This window comes from Cryptomeria japonica, chromosome 8 (assembly GCF_030272615.1).
Source record: "Cryptomeria japonica chromosome 8, Sugi_1.0, whole genome shotgun sequence".
Taxonomy (NCBI): domain Eukaryota; kingdom Viridiplantae; phylum Streptophyta; class Pinopsida; order Cupressales; family Cupressaceae; genus Cryptomeria; species Cryptomeria japonica.
The window spans coordinates 234217597-234231130 of NC_081412.1; the positions used below are offsets into that span (position 1 = coordinate 234217597).

A 13534-nucleotide genomic window follows, 5' to 3' on the forward strand; every position below is an offset into this window, starting at 1 on the left:
CTATAAAATACTTTATCTCACTGATTAATGACATCTCAATTTCTTTGCTCATTTCATTTCCAAAGTTCTTGCATAAAGAGTCATTTCCACAAAATACAATATCATCAACAAATATGGCTGAGATCAATATTCCATTTTCATCATTCTTCATGTACATATTGTTGTTCTCACTTGTCCTTATAAAACCAATCTTAATCAAATAAGAATGCAATCTTTCATACCTTGCTCTAGGTGCTTGTTTCAAACCATATAAAGCTTTGTTCAATTTACATACTTGATTCTTTATTATTGTCTTCAACAAATCCTTCAGGTTGTTCAATAAAAACTTCTTCTACTAATATTCCTTTCAGAAATGCAAATTTGACATCCATTTGATATATCTTGAAATTTATGAAGGGAGCATATGCCAACAATGTTCTTACTCCTTCAAGTCTAGCAATAGGTGCAAAAGTTTCACCATAATCAATTCCTTCTTCTTGAGCATAACCTTTGCAAACTAGTCTTTCTTTGTTTTGAATGACCTCTCCTTTTTCATTTAGCTTGTTTCTAAAAATCCACTTTGTACTGATTACATTTTTGTCCTTTGGTCTTGGGATTAGTGTCCATGTGTCATTCTTCTTGATTTGATCAATCTCTTCTGTTATAGCATTTATCCAATCTTCACTATTAAATGCCTCTTTAACTATTCTTGGTTCAAATTCAGATATCAAACATGTGTTCTATCTCAGTTTGTTCCTTGTCATCACTGGATCTTCCTTATCTCCTATAATCTGACTTGGTGCATGATGTCTTCTAACATACTTGGCTAATACAGGCTCGGTAGGCTCTATATGATCTTCTTCATCACTTGGTAACTAGATATTCTCTTCATTTTCTTCAACAGTCTTCTCGATAAGACTTGTCGGTTGAACATAGATAAATTCATCATAGTCTTCTAGTTCCTTGGAATTTCCTTCATCATTTCTTTTTGCAAATTCATCAATTTTCACATTTGCACTTTCTACTATTTTGTTAGATGATTTGATCAGACATTTAAATGCTTTGCTTCTAGAAGAATAACCTAGAAATGTTCCTTCTTCACTCTTCTGATCAAACTTGCCATTTCTATCATCTTTGTGAGCATAGCATCTACTTCCAAAGATTTTAAAATAACTTGCATTAGGTTTCTTATCATACCAAATTTCATATGGTGTCTTCAAAGTACCTTTCTTCAATTGTACTCAGTTCAGGGTGTAAACTGCAGTGCTTATTGCTTCTCTCCAAAATGTTTGTGGCACCCTCTTTTCAATTAGCAGTGTTCTAGCACAATCCACAATAGATTTGTTTCTTCTCTTAGCTATTCTATTCTATTGTGGAGTTCTCGGTGCAGAGACTTGTCTTTTAATACCATGATCATTGCAGAATAAGTTGAATTCATCAGATGTGAACTCTCCTCTATCTGATCTAAGACATTTCAATTGTCTTCCTATTTCATTTTCAACTCTCACCTTGTACCATTTAAACATTTGAAAAGCTTCTGATTTATCTTTTAAAAACATTACCGACATCATCGTTGAATAGTCATCCACAAATAATATGAAATATTTATCACCATAATAACTTTGAACTTTCATAGGACCACAAAGATCAGTGTGCACAAGATCTAAAATTCCCTTAGAAGTGTAAGACTTACTTGTAAACCTTGATCTTGTCATCTTACCCATCTGGCATCCTCGGCATATAGCATTCTTAGGTTTTTCAAGACTCGGTAGACCTCTTACTCAGTGCTTCTTACTTATTTTGATCAGATTATCAAAATTTACATGACAAAACCTTTTGTGCCATAACCAGGTATCATCTATCTTTGCATACAAACAGTTGTTATGAGTTGAGTCAAGGTGAAATGTGTTACTTTTTGTTTGTGTCTCGGTAGCAGCTAACTTTCCATTCTTGTCATGAACTTTGACAATTCCTTTCTGAAATTCTATTTGGTAACCTATGTTGTTTAGTTGTGCTACACTCAACAAATTGTACTTCAAACCTTCAACCCAATAAACATCATTACATTTAGCATTGTCAAGAAGTGTTATGGATCCTTTACCTTTCACCGGACATGGTGCATCATTACCAAATCTAACATAGCCTCCATCATAATCCTCTAATATAACAAACTTGTGTTTATCTCCTATCATATAATGTGAGCATCCACTATCTATGATCCAAGAATCATTCGTGTTTATGTAAGATATTAGGGCTTTTTCTTCATACCTTTCTTCATCTGATCCATCTTTGATAGCCACATAAACTACTTCCTCTGTATCAGTGTCATCTGATTTATCATCATTCGATTCCTCACCGACTATTAAGCATGTCTTTCTATCTCTTCTTTTGAAGTCTCAGTGTCCTCTGTAATGATTATCTTTCTGTCTATCATCTCAGTAATCTCTCTTTTTAGTAGAATCTCTGTCAGGATAGTTAGAAGCTATATGTCCTATTTTATCACAATTGAAACATTTCAAAGGTAGTTTTCCTTTATACTTACCTTTGCCTCCCGGTAACCTTCTGGCTAATAGTGCTTCAAACTCTTCCTGCTTTCTGATTTCCTCATATAGTTTGTGTACTTATTCCATGTTCTTACAAAATCTTTCACTTGCTCCATTGTGATCTCCTTTAGAGTACTTATACTTTCTTTCATTGTAATCATTAGATTCATCAAGATGAAAAGAACTAAATGCAGATTTAACTTTATTTACCGAAGATCCACTGTTATCAAAGCTACTTAACTCAAATGCATGTAGCTTACTAATAGTAGCATCTAAAGAAACTAGCATATCAGGTACAGACCTCAATTCATTGATTGCAGAGACTTGGATTGCATAAGCTGGTAGAAGGGTTCTTAACAACTTACTTGTTATATCCTTTTCTTCAATAGTTCCACCTGCTCCTTTGATTTGATTGACAATCTCCTTTAGTCTTGTACTGTACTGAGTTATGTTCTCACCTTCATTCATCCTCATGGATTCGAGTTGTCCTCTTAGACTATCTACTTTTTCTCTTTGAACATGTTCATCTCCTCCATATACTGATATGAGCTTATCCCACATTGCCTTTGCATCATTGTAGCCTTCTAGGTCATTAAACTCTTAATCGGTCAATGCAGATGTTATTTCAATCATTGCTTGAATATGTTCTTGCTTTGCCTTTATCTCTTCCATTGTCAATGGATAGGTGCTCAGTGTGATGAAATCATTCTCCAGATAGTATACAGTATATTCTCCAACTCCTGATAGATGCAGCTTCATCCTTTTCTACCATGTAGAGAAACTTGACTTGTTCAGCTTCAGTGCATCCCTCTTATACATCTTTGGATCTTTAACTCAAGTGCCTTTAAACTTTTCTTCTAGAGTCCAAAGCTTTGATACCAATTGATAGTTCTGATACTTAATATAAGTACAGATCCAATAGCCAACAAGATGAGAGGGGGGGGGGGGGGGGGGTGAATCATACAAACTTAATCTTCCACAAAAGCATCAAATTCAACATCGGTAACATATACTTTAGTAATATAACCAAAACTATTAAACATGTAAACTCAAAAGCATATAAACATCATAAAACTCATAACACTAGATTTAACGTGGAAACCCAAATAGGGAAAAACCACTGTGGGATTTCGGACCCACTAAGAAATATACTCTTCTAGAGTATGCTTGGTTAAAAGCAAATCTTGTTAAAGATTACAAACACATTTCTAGATGTGACCGGGTTAAGGGATTTCCCTCAGATCTGTTAGGATCTTCACCTTGTTAGAAGTGACCTTGTTAAAGGATTTCAAACACTTAATCAGAATGTCACCTTGCTAGAGGGTTTTACAAATAAGACTATTAAGTCCACTCGGTTAAGAGATTTTCTGTCTCTTTCACAAAATAACAATAATAAAAATCTATCTACAACTTCACATCTAAAATGCTAAATTAGATTCTTATTTGTTCAATACAATCTAGCCATAGAAATAATCTTGTCCATCTACTGGGCTTCTATACTCTGTTATTCAAATAGGTCTTCAAGCTTCTGTGCTTGGTAATCACTATGTAGCATCCGTGTGCATATACTTGCTTGCATACATTGTATATCAATAGTTCCCTATTTATAAACAATTAGCTAACCGCTTAATCTCCTTGATCACATTTCCCATGATCAATCATAGCCACCAGATCTTCAAACTTTGACCAGGTTCAATGCATCTTTCGATTTGAAAATGTTTTACCCTGTCTTGGAACTTGCATATTTCTCTTGGAACTTGTGCTAGGGTATTGCGGTTCAATCTGCATTGTAGATCTTCATGTCAACCTTTCTTTGCCATAGATTCTTAACAAACTATATTTACGGCATACCAATCATTTAATCAGTTCTAGCTCATCAGCTTCCTTCATTAAATAATGCATGTAAACATTTAATGCATTCTGTTACAGCTCGATTACAACTTAGTAACAACTGGGTAAATACTAAACTTCACTTGGTAGACATTTTGCCTTCATTAACCGATAGCGATAACCTTAGGGTTTACCCACTAGGTTCCTTAGGGTTTATCGACTAGGTTCTTTGCTAGGTAACATAGTATAGTATTAACCTTATAGTTTACAACATATGTATGATGTTAAAACAATCTAAATATCATGATCTCATCATTGTCTGACTCGGTAATAGTTGCCCATTGAATACCTTATTCATCCCCTTATTCATCTTATTCTTTCTTGTGTCTTTTACCGACATCTTTATACTCTTCAAATTATACTTCTCAAGATATGGCAACATCATACTAAATTAGAAAATCAATTTCTTGACATCAATGACAAAATAATAATATCAAGATAGTAAACATCCTTAATTAGTTATATCCATAATCATCAACAACCTTCTCAATATCCTTATTGAAATGTCAACAATCCTTCATTGTCTGTTATAATGCTAATTTGCCAACACATAAACACCAAATTTACATGAAAAACCACAATGATAATCACACTCATAATACGAATAATTGATTAAAATATTTTAGGCTCAATGTCAAGGAGCTTATTGAAATTAATAGGACTTGCAAGACTAAGGTGCACAACCTTAGGGCAAGATACAAAGGTCTATACAAGCTACCAAAAGGAATACAATCTTCTTGTTTGTTTAAAATGAGCAGAGAAGAACAAAAGATAAACACAATATATCAGAAAGGAAAATCAAAAAACAAGAACGCGAGATGAATTTATAGTGGTTGAGAAAATTTGCCTACATCCACTCTCAAAGTAGAGATCTATCATATATTAAATAAATATCGAATACACACAATACATAGACTACACACATATTTATAGATTCATATTCAAATATGAATCGAAGAGTTGAGGGAGCCAAAAGGTCATATCACATCCCAACACTTCTTTCAACAAGTACATATAATAGATGAATTGAAATGAACAAAGATCTCCTAATCAAGAAATTGTCATGTCAAGAGACCAATATCATGACAAACACATTTGACATCAACCACTATCTCAAAACACTATCACACTGAAGATATCATCACTGTGGTTGTTTACTGTTAATAATGTCTCTATCTTTTTCCGATATGTATAGGACCAGGATGGGAAAACACCGAAAATGGCAAGACGTTATAGTATTGGAAGTTCAAGATGCTAGTGAAGGTTTGTGTCATTTCTCTTCAAGGGATATTCAGTGGATACCAATTTGTGTTGAAAATGATTCAATAACAGACCTCTATGCAACAAATATACTCGGTAGATTGGATGCATTCATCAGAGGGGAATCATTGCATGAAGGTGTTGAAACCAAATTTCTTTGAAAGCGGCAGAGTGAGCATGATACTGATGTGCACAACACGCATACAACAAAGATGTATAGCCAGTTAGTACACACATTCTTTCCTATTCTTTGTCTATGTCTAATGACATTATGACTCTTATTCATAATAGGATAGTTGTTTTTGAAGGTATTGGTGTTCATATAGACTAGAAGGCAATAGGAAAAAGTCATTGAATAAGAAGTGCGCTCGAACATATTAGAAAAAAGAGGTTGTACATGCCACTTCATTGTTAAGGTGTTATATGGTAGGCTAGATGTGTCCATCTTGATATTGAAGAAATCATTGCATGTAGACAAGAATGGTGAAGCTTGTCATGGTGTGGATGATACCAGCAATGAGTTGCACTCTCGATTTGCACCAAACCTTTCAGATGAATGCAAAATATATATAGAGAGGTTGTTGTTGATGGATTTCAGCACTGATACTATTATGGGCAGACATCTTGATGATCATGTTTTACATGACATATTGAAGAAGAGGGATTCATTCATCACACACAAGGATGTTATCAACATGGTGACGAGGGTTTGTTCTATTTGGTCACAAAAGCATGTGCACGATACCACTAGCATCTTAGAATGGAAAAAACAAGATGAGGCCAATTTCTTTTTTTCTAGTAGCTAGAAGGTGCCGACAAACCTTTCATAATGGGAATACAAATGTCTTGGATGCTTGACATGATGGTTCAATTCTTGCATGACTCAATGATCTCAATGGATTTGACATTTGCAATAAAAAAATATGGGGTAAGTCTCTTTGAACTTAACCTATTTTCAAGAATCCCATTTGATTTGTGGATGCTCATGATCTTCTTGTTTGTTGTTTAAAATAGTATCAATTGTATTCATGTCTCATTTTTTATGAGTAGCAAGCAGGGGTGCTTGTTGCATGGGCTGTGACATTGAGGAACAAGATTGAGGATATTCAAGTGTGGTTGATGGAGTTGCGGAGACGAGCAAAAGAAAAGAGGCCTGATTGGAGGATCAATGCATTTATCACAGATGATGTGAGTGTAGAGATTCATGTGATAGAGTAAGTGCAAGAGTGAAATGTTTGTCTACATGTAATCAAACATTATGATACACTGATCTATGTTTTATTTGAAATGAGCAGACTCAATTAAATGTTTTGTTCGTAATAGGAGTGTTTTTGAATGTCATGTCATACATTGTATTTGGCACGTGCATAGAGCATGGTTGAAGAATGTGTACAAGTATGCAATGAAGGAAAGAGAAATGGACATTTTTCACCATCTAGGGGCGATAATGATGGCAATGGATGAAAGTGAAGAGAGCCATTGTGTAGGAGCTGCACACTTTCTTTGCTAAATTTAGTGATCAGCCATGTTTTTTAGAGTACTTCTACAACACATGGTGTCAAGAAAAAGGCCGTATCAATGAGTTGGACATTGCCTTCAATTTGGCTTTATGGCTTGTTAACTGTTTTGGTTGTCATTTGGTAGTTGAGATCCTACTGCTATTTTTAATTTCTTTTTTTTCTATTTTTTTTGGCTAGCTATGTGGGCGAAAAAACTTTAGGAATTTCGCTCATGCTAACAAGGACACAAATAATGCCATTGAATCATACCATGGAAAATTGAAGTCACTGCACCTAAGAGATGATAAAAAGACATGCTCAAGGAGGATGGACAATTTGTATTTTATACTTGTGTATAGAGTGGAACCATTCTACCAGCATAAGTGATAATTATGACATTTTGGATTTATCCAAAACTACGGGTTGACATATTTGCAAAGTAGTATGGAGAGGGAAAAGGCAATTCCTGATGTTGATTGTGTTCCAGATGACACTACTCCTAGTTGGTACTAGGTGAAAAGTCAGTCCTCATGCAACTGGTATGCGGTTAGGAAATTTGGGGATCACTTCTACATCTGTGAATGTTCATGGAGTTTGCGAGGAAACATGTGGAAGCATGCATTGAAGGTTGTTGCAATGATAAACAATTCATTCAATGATTCACGTGTTTTAGGTAAGTGGATGTTCGTGAATGTTGATCTTTGCTAACTTAAAAGATGTGTAGTTCACTCTAAGATCTTGTTTCATACAGATCTTATTACTATGTCGACTCCAACATCTACTAATACTAATGAAAACCCAACACCTCAACTTGTAGTCGATAGTATTTCAAATGTAAATACAAATTTAGAGGATGTGGACATTGGAATGTGGAACGAAGCAAGCAAAAAGTTAAACATGTTGTCACAAACAATGCCAGGTTCAGGCAATAAACTAATGGAATTTGTAGGCTATCTAGATAGGTTCATGGTTGATCTTCAGAATGTCGGTGCCATGTCATTTGATTTTAGTCCCTCTAGTGATCCATCCAATACAACCACCAAATGTATGCGGCCTTGGCTCAATGCAAGTCAGGTCCATCATCGCAATCAACAATAGCATAGGCAGAGTACTATGACTGAGATTTGTCATGATGTTTAGTAGCCTGTCACCTTTGAGTTCCCCTTTGAGACTTCTAGGAGGAGAAAGGGAAAGAGGCAATTGGAACAAGCACTAGAATCGCATGTCCTTGCCACTGCATCGGTTGTGTCTAATATAGGTTGGTACTCTAGTGTCACCTTTAAGTGGTTTCTAAACATGTGAATGTTGCACGCATTTATTTAGTCATCGTGTCTTTTAGTCGGTGAAAGTGATCCACACATATGTGTGAGAGTGTTCAACACCCCCTCAACACCTGGCCATAGGAGTCGTCATTGGCGATTGGCTTTTTATGGTCTTTTACATGGACAGGGATCACAAAATGATCCTCACTGATACAAAATTTGGTATTATTTGTTCAGATTAAGCTTTTTGTTTGTAAGTATGTCATATATGTGCTTCATGTTTAGCCATTCTTCATTCAACCTGTTGTGTAATATGGAACAACTTTGTTTATTGTAATTGCATTGTAATGTTTACTATTACTATCCCTAACCATCTTTTATAATGTATCTTTGTATGTAGGTCCCATTTTGTCACCTTGTTCATCCCTCAATGGCTTTTACATACACGTCAAGCGACAAGTGCAGGTTTTATGCAACTTAATTTTCAGTATTATGCTTTTATGTCTTCAATTTATTGAATGCTCTAGTTAAATAATTAATACTCTTATGGTATGATTATGTCTTACATTTTTTAGTGCTTAACACTCTTACATCTTACATTTATTGAATTCTATAGTTATATATTACTAACACTCTTATCGTATGTATCTGCAGATTACTACAAACGTTGGCAGAGAACGACAAGGAGTTTGCATTATTTCAGCGCCTCCTGGATATCCTTATTGTGGATATTATCTGAATGATAACTCCCAGACGGGCCAATGAGTGGACCATTTGCATGGGAAGACATTATATCGATGATAATATGTACACTATGTACATAAAAGAGGTGATGTTGTTCACCCGAATGTCGATTCTGGGGATAGTCACTTTGTATAGGCGAGTATGGCTAGTGTATTTCGCCCTTACGTACTGGCCAATGACTCTCCCTCAGTTTCACATCATCTGTGTTGACAGAACCCATTAGAGACGTGGATGGGCCGTGGTGCCACACTCTGATGGGAATATCGATGATGTCACGACATTCTTTCCATAGAACCTTTTTATTTTGGACTACACCCGCTTTTTCACTGGTTATGATAGTCCTCAGCCAACATCGAGGTTTGTTAGGATACATAGTAGATTCCCAATGCAAAGGAGGTCCTCTCATTAAAATTGTATAACTATTCTTGTATGACTATGCTCTTTTTATAAAATAGTTCATTTCTATGGTTACATAGCTGATCTTTGTACGTCATTTGTCTCAACTATGTTTATGATTTAGGCATTTATATGTTTCAGTCAGTTATGTTTACAATTTATATGTTTGTCTCTATACACTTTATATGTCTACAAACCAATACACTTTATATGTTAATTTAAATCTAATAAATATAATCCTTTCTCTAAACATGTCATATCATTAAGTCTACTCTAAAAGGAATAGTATTGATTTCTGTAATAATGCAATTTTGATATGCAATGAAATTAAGATGTGAGATATGGAATGTAGATGTGTAAATTGTGAAGACTTGGATTGAAGACAATTTTCTCTCCTTCATGATGATGCAAGCATGTCAATGATTCATTTAAGATAGATCAACAAGATTAATTAAGGAGGTTAGGTTTTAGAAATGCATTATTGTTACAATATAAACAATCCATTACATGTCATCAAAAGGAATGGGGCAAGATAATTGAAGAGAGCACTAGACTCTGTGTAGAACACTAGAAGACAGTATAAAATAATTTCATAAGTGATCGACATGGAAACTTAAAAATTGAACATAAATTACATATAGTAGAAATTATCGACAAAGTTCTCAAACATGATATTTAGAAGAAGCTGGCCATGCAATCCACGAAACTGCGAAAGCTTAAAAAATGCTATGTTAGTCGCTTTCGTCGTTTCGCGAGGCTAAAGGAAATGCCCAGTATGCAGTCTACAAAATAGCAAAGGTGCATAACACGCCATGTTAGTATAATTTGCTGTTTCATGAGATGAAACAAAATATCGGCCAAGCAGTCTAGTAAACAGCGAAGGCACATAACATGCCATGTTAGTCGAATTTGTCATTTCATGGGGCAAAAGAAAATGGCAGCTATGTCATCTGCGAATCAGTGAAATCAACTAACTCGCCATGTTAGTCGAATTCTCCATTTCGCAGGGCAAAAGGAAATGGCGGCCACGCAGTCTGTGAATTAACAAAATAGACTAACATGCCATGTTAGTTGAATTCATTGTTTCATGGGCCAAAAGGAAGTGGCGGCCATGTAGTCTATGAATCAGTGAATTAGACTAACACACCATGTTAGTAGAATTCATTATTTCACAGGCCAAAAGGAAATGGCGGCCATGCAGCCTACGAATCAGCAAATTAGAATAACATGTCTTGTTAGTCACTTTCACCATTTCACGAGGCCTAAGAAAAATGTGGCCACGCAGCCTACGAATCAATGAAGGTTCTTAACACACCATGTTAGTCGCTTTTGCCGTTTCGCGAGGCCATAGAAAAAGGTGGCCACGTAGCCTGCAAATTAGCAAAGCAGTATAGGATGCTATGTTAGTCACTTTCATCATTTTGTGAGGCCAAAGAAAATGGACGCATCTATTCTGGCTCCAAAATGATAGTACAGATTGACTAGCACATGTGTTAGTCGTGCATTTTACATTGTTGATTTTGCAATAAATGATTGTGATTGACTAACACATCACTATCACATTGTACAAAAGGTTTGTTTTGGAGCTAGAATAGCTTTAGCCAAAGAAAATGTTGGCCACGCAGTCTGCAAAACAATGAAGGTGCATAATACACCATGCTAGTCTAATTCTCCATTTCACGAGATGAAATAAAATGTCAGCCAGACCGTCAGTGAATCAACAAAGGCGCATAACACTCTATGTTAGTCTAATTTGCCATTTCACGAGGCCAAAGAAAAAGGCAGATAGACAATCTGTGAATCAGAGAAGGTGCATAACATGTTATGTTAGACACTTTCATGGTTTCACAAGGGCAAAGAAAATGTTGGCCACGCAGGCCATGAATCAACGAAGGCACATAACATGCCAAGTTATAGCTGGCACAGACATTTCGTAAGTGATCAATAATGTAACTTAAAAATTTCATAAGTGATCGAAAACACAACTTAAAAATTTAATAAGTGATCGACAACGCAACTTAAAAATTTAATAAGTGATCGACAATGCAACTTAAAAATTTCATTACTGATAAACCCTATTTTCAGCTCCAAATTCGCGAGTCAGGGTCGGCGGCAGATTTAGGGATAAAATTCGGTGGAAAATTGCAAGTAAGTATAAAATCTCTCCCTCAACCTGATATCTATAGACACATGTTTACAAGTAAGAAACATGGAGAAAAAATGCCTAAATGAAAAGGGGAAACCGAAGATGGAGAAAGTCCAAAATAGGAGGTTAGCCCAGAAAAAAAAAACCTAGGATGGTAAACCCAGCCAAGAGACCTATGCAAAAATCATTATAAGATGCATTGCCTAGTTCTGCAGATAAATTGGCTAAGTGTGTTTTTAAAGACACTTTAGAGGGTTGCAGAGATGCTTTAATCCCAGTTTTCAGAAAAGACCTATTTTGGTTTTTCTATAAAAATAGAAATGAGAAAATTCCAATATCAAATGCTTGGACATATGATGTAGCCAAATTAATAGTGCCAAACGTGTTTATAGACCATGAGTTGATTTAGGTATTGGCTGACAATTATGACCCTTTCACTAATGTGGTGAGGATGTCGAGTTGGAAACCTTTGGTGGTAATTAGTAGGTTTGTGATTATTGATTGTTTCACATTGAACAAAGAAGCCCTCACTAAGGTAGACCTAGAATAATTTAAAATGGACTATGATAGGTTTTTGAGGACATACAGGAAAGATGAGCTCCCATATCATAGGAGAAGGGGTTTCAAGAACCAACGATTGATGGTTACAGGGAGCGAGCCATTCCCCGTTGATGATTTCTTTGGGTATTTTTAGAAAACCTACTTTGCCTTGTGCTAGATTCTGGGGGAGGACTCCAATCGTAGGATGCCAGTGAGTTTTATGTACATGGCTATGAGAATTCAAAAATCGGATGTAAATGTGGAGTTTGATTTTGCTTCGGAAATTGAGAGGAGAATACGAGGGCAGTTGGTGGCATGGAAGGAGAAGAAGAGTAGTGATTTCCACCACTATTCCTTATTATGTCATCTTATCTTGTTTCAAAAAGGGAAGGCATTTGTAGAAAGATTGAAATTAGGAATAGTGGATGAAAATGGATGCAGGCTCCCAGTTCAGCTTTGGTGTTACATGTGGGATAAGAGATGCAGGGATTCAGATTACAAGGTCTTTCGTGACACCTTTATTTGCAGTATTCTTTTTGTTTTCCATGGAGTGGTTAATAGATTGTCTCCTGGAACAAGGAAAGTATTGAGACCTTTGGCCTATGACCCTGAGAAGGGTCACACTCACAATTTTGTAGATTGGTTTTACATGGGGGAATATACTATTATTAGGGTCTATGGTTGTCCCCAAATTGCCCATTTGTTGTCCATGTTTGTACCAGAGAGACTTTCATTTTTGGAATTTATATGGCAGATGTTATGGTTGGAAAGAGAGCTGATCCTTCTAAGGAAGAAAGGGTCATTTATGCATCATCATGTGACATTTGGTGGATTCTCAATTGGATCCAACATGCTCAAAAAGTTACAAAGATAATTAAACATCAATTTCAAGCTGAAACATGGTAAGGAAAGAATGTGTGATCCTGAAAACCACATCAGCTGTGTTATTAAGTCAGTTTCACATGAGTTACTGATAGAAGAAGACCTAATCAAAAATCTCACATCAAATGGACAAATTATGGATAGAAGGAAGAAGTGGGAAATCATAGCAAGAGTTGAAGAGGAAAAGAAACAAAAGGATCCATCTTTCCCTGGGTTCTATGCTCATGTGACTGATGGGTTGGAGAGAATAGAATTGTGTTTCCAAAATTTTGAAAACATAAATGGAAAATCATCAGGTGGGGAAGCCCCACCACAAAAGGACAAGGGTCCACCAAAGAAACCCGTAGCGGTTCTCATTCAAGAGGTAACGAATAACAAATCCATGCGAGAAGT

General features: G+C 35.8%; 1 long non-coding RNA gene across 1 annotated transcript in view; it reads left to right on the top strand.

The window, feature by feature from the left end:
* Positions 1-8901, top strand: part of LOC131077691 (uncharacterized) — a 28038-nt gene extending 19137 nt beyond the window's left edge. The window contains exon 5 of the long non-coding RNA XR_009113627.1: positions 8834-8901. This is a non-coding gene — a long non-coding RNA (uncharacterized LOC131077691). The remainder of the gene's footprint in view (positions 1-8833) is intronic.
* The last annotated feature ends 4633 nt before the right edge of the window (positions 8902-13534 follow it).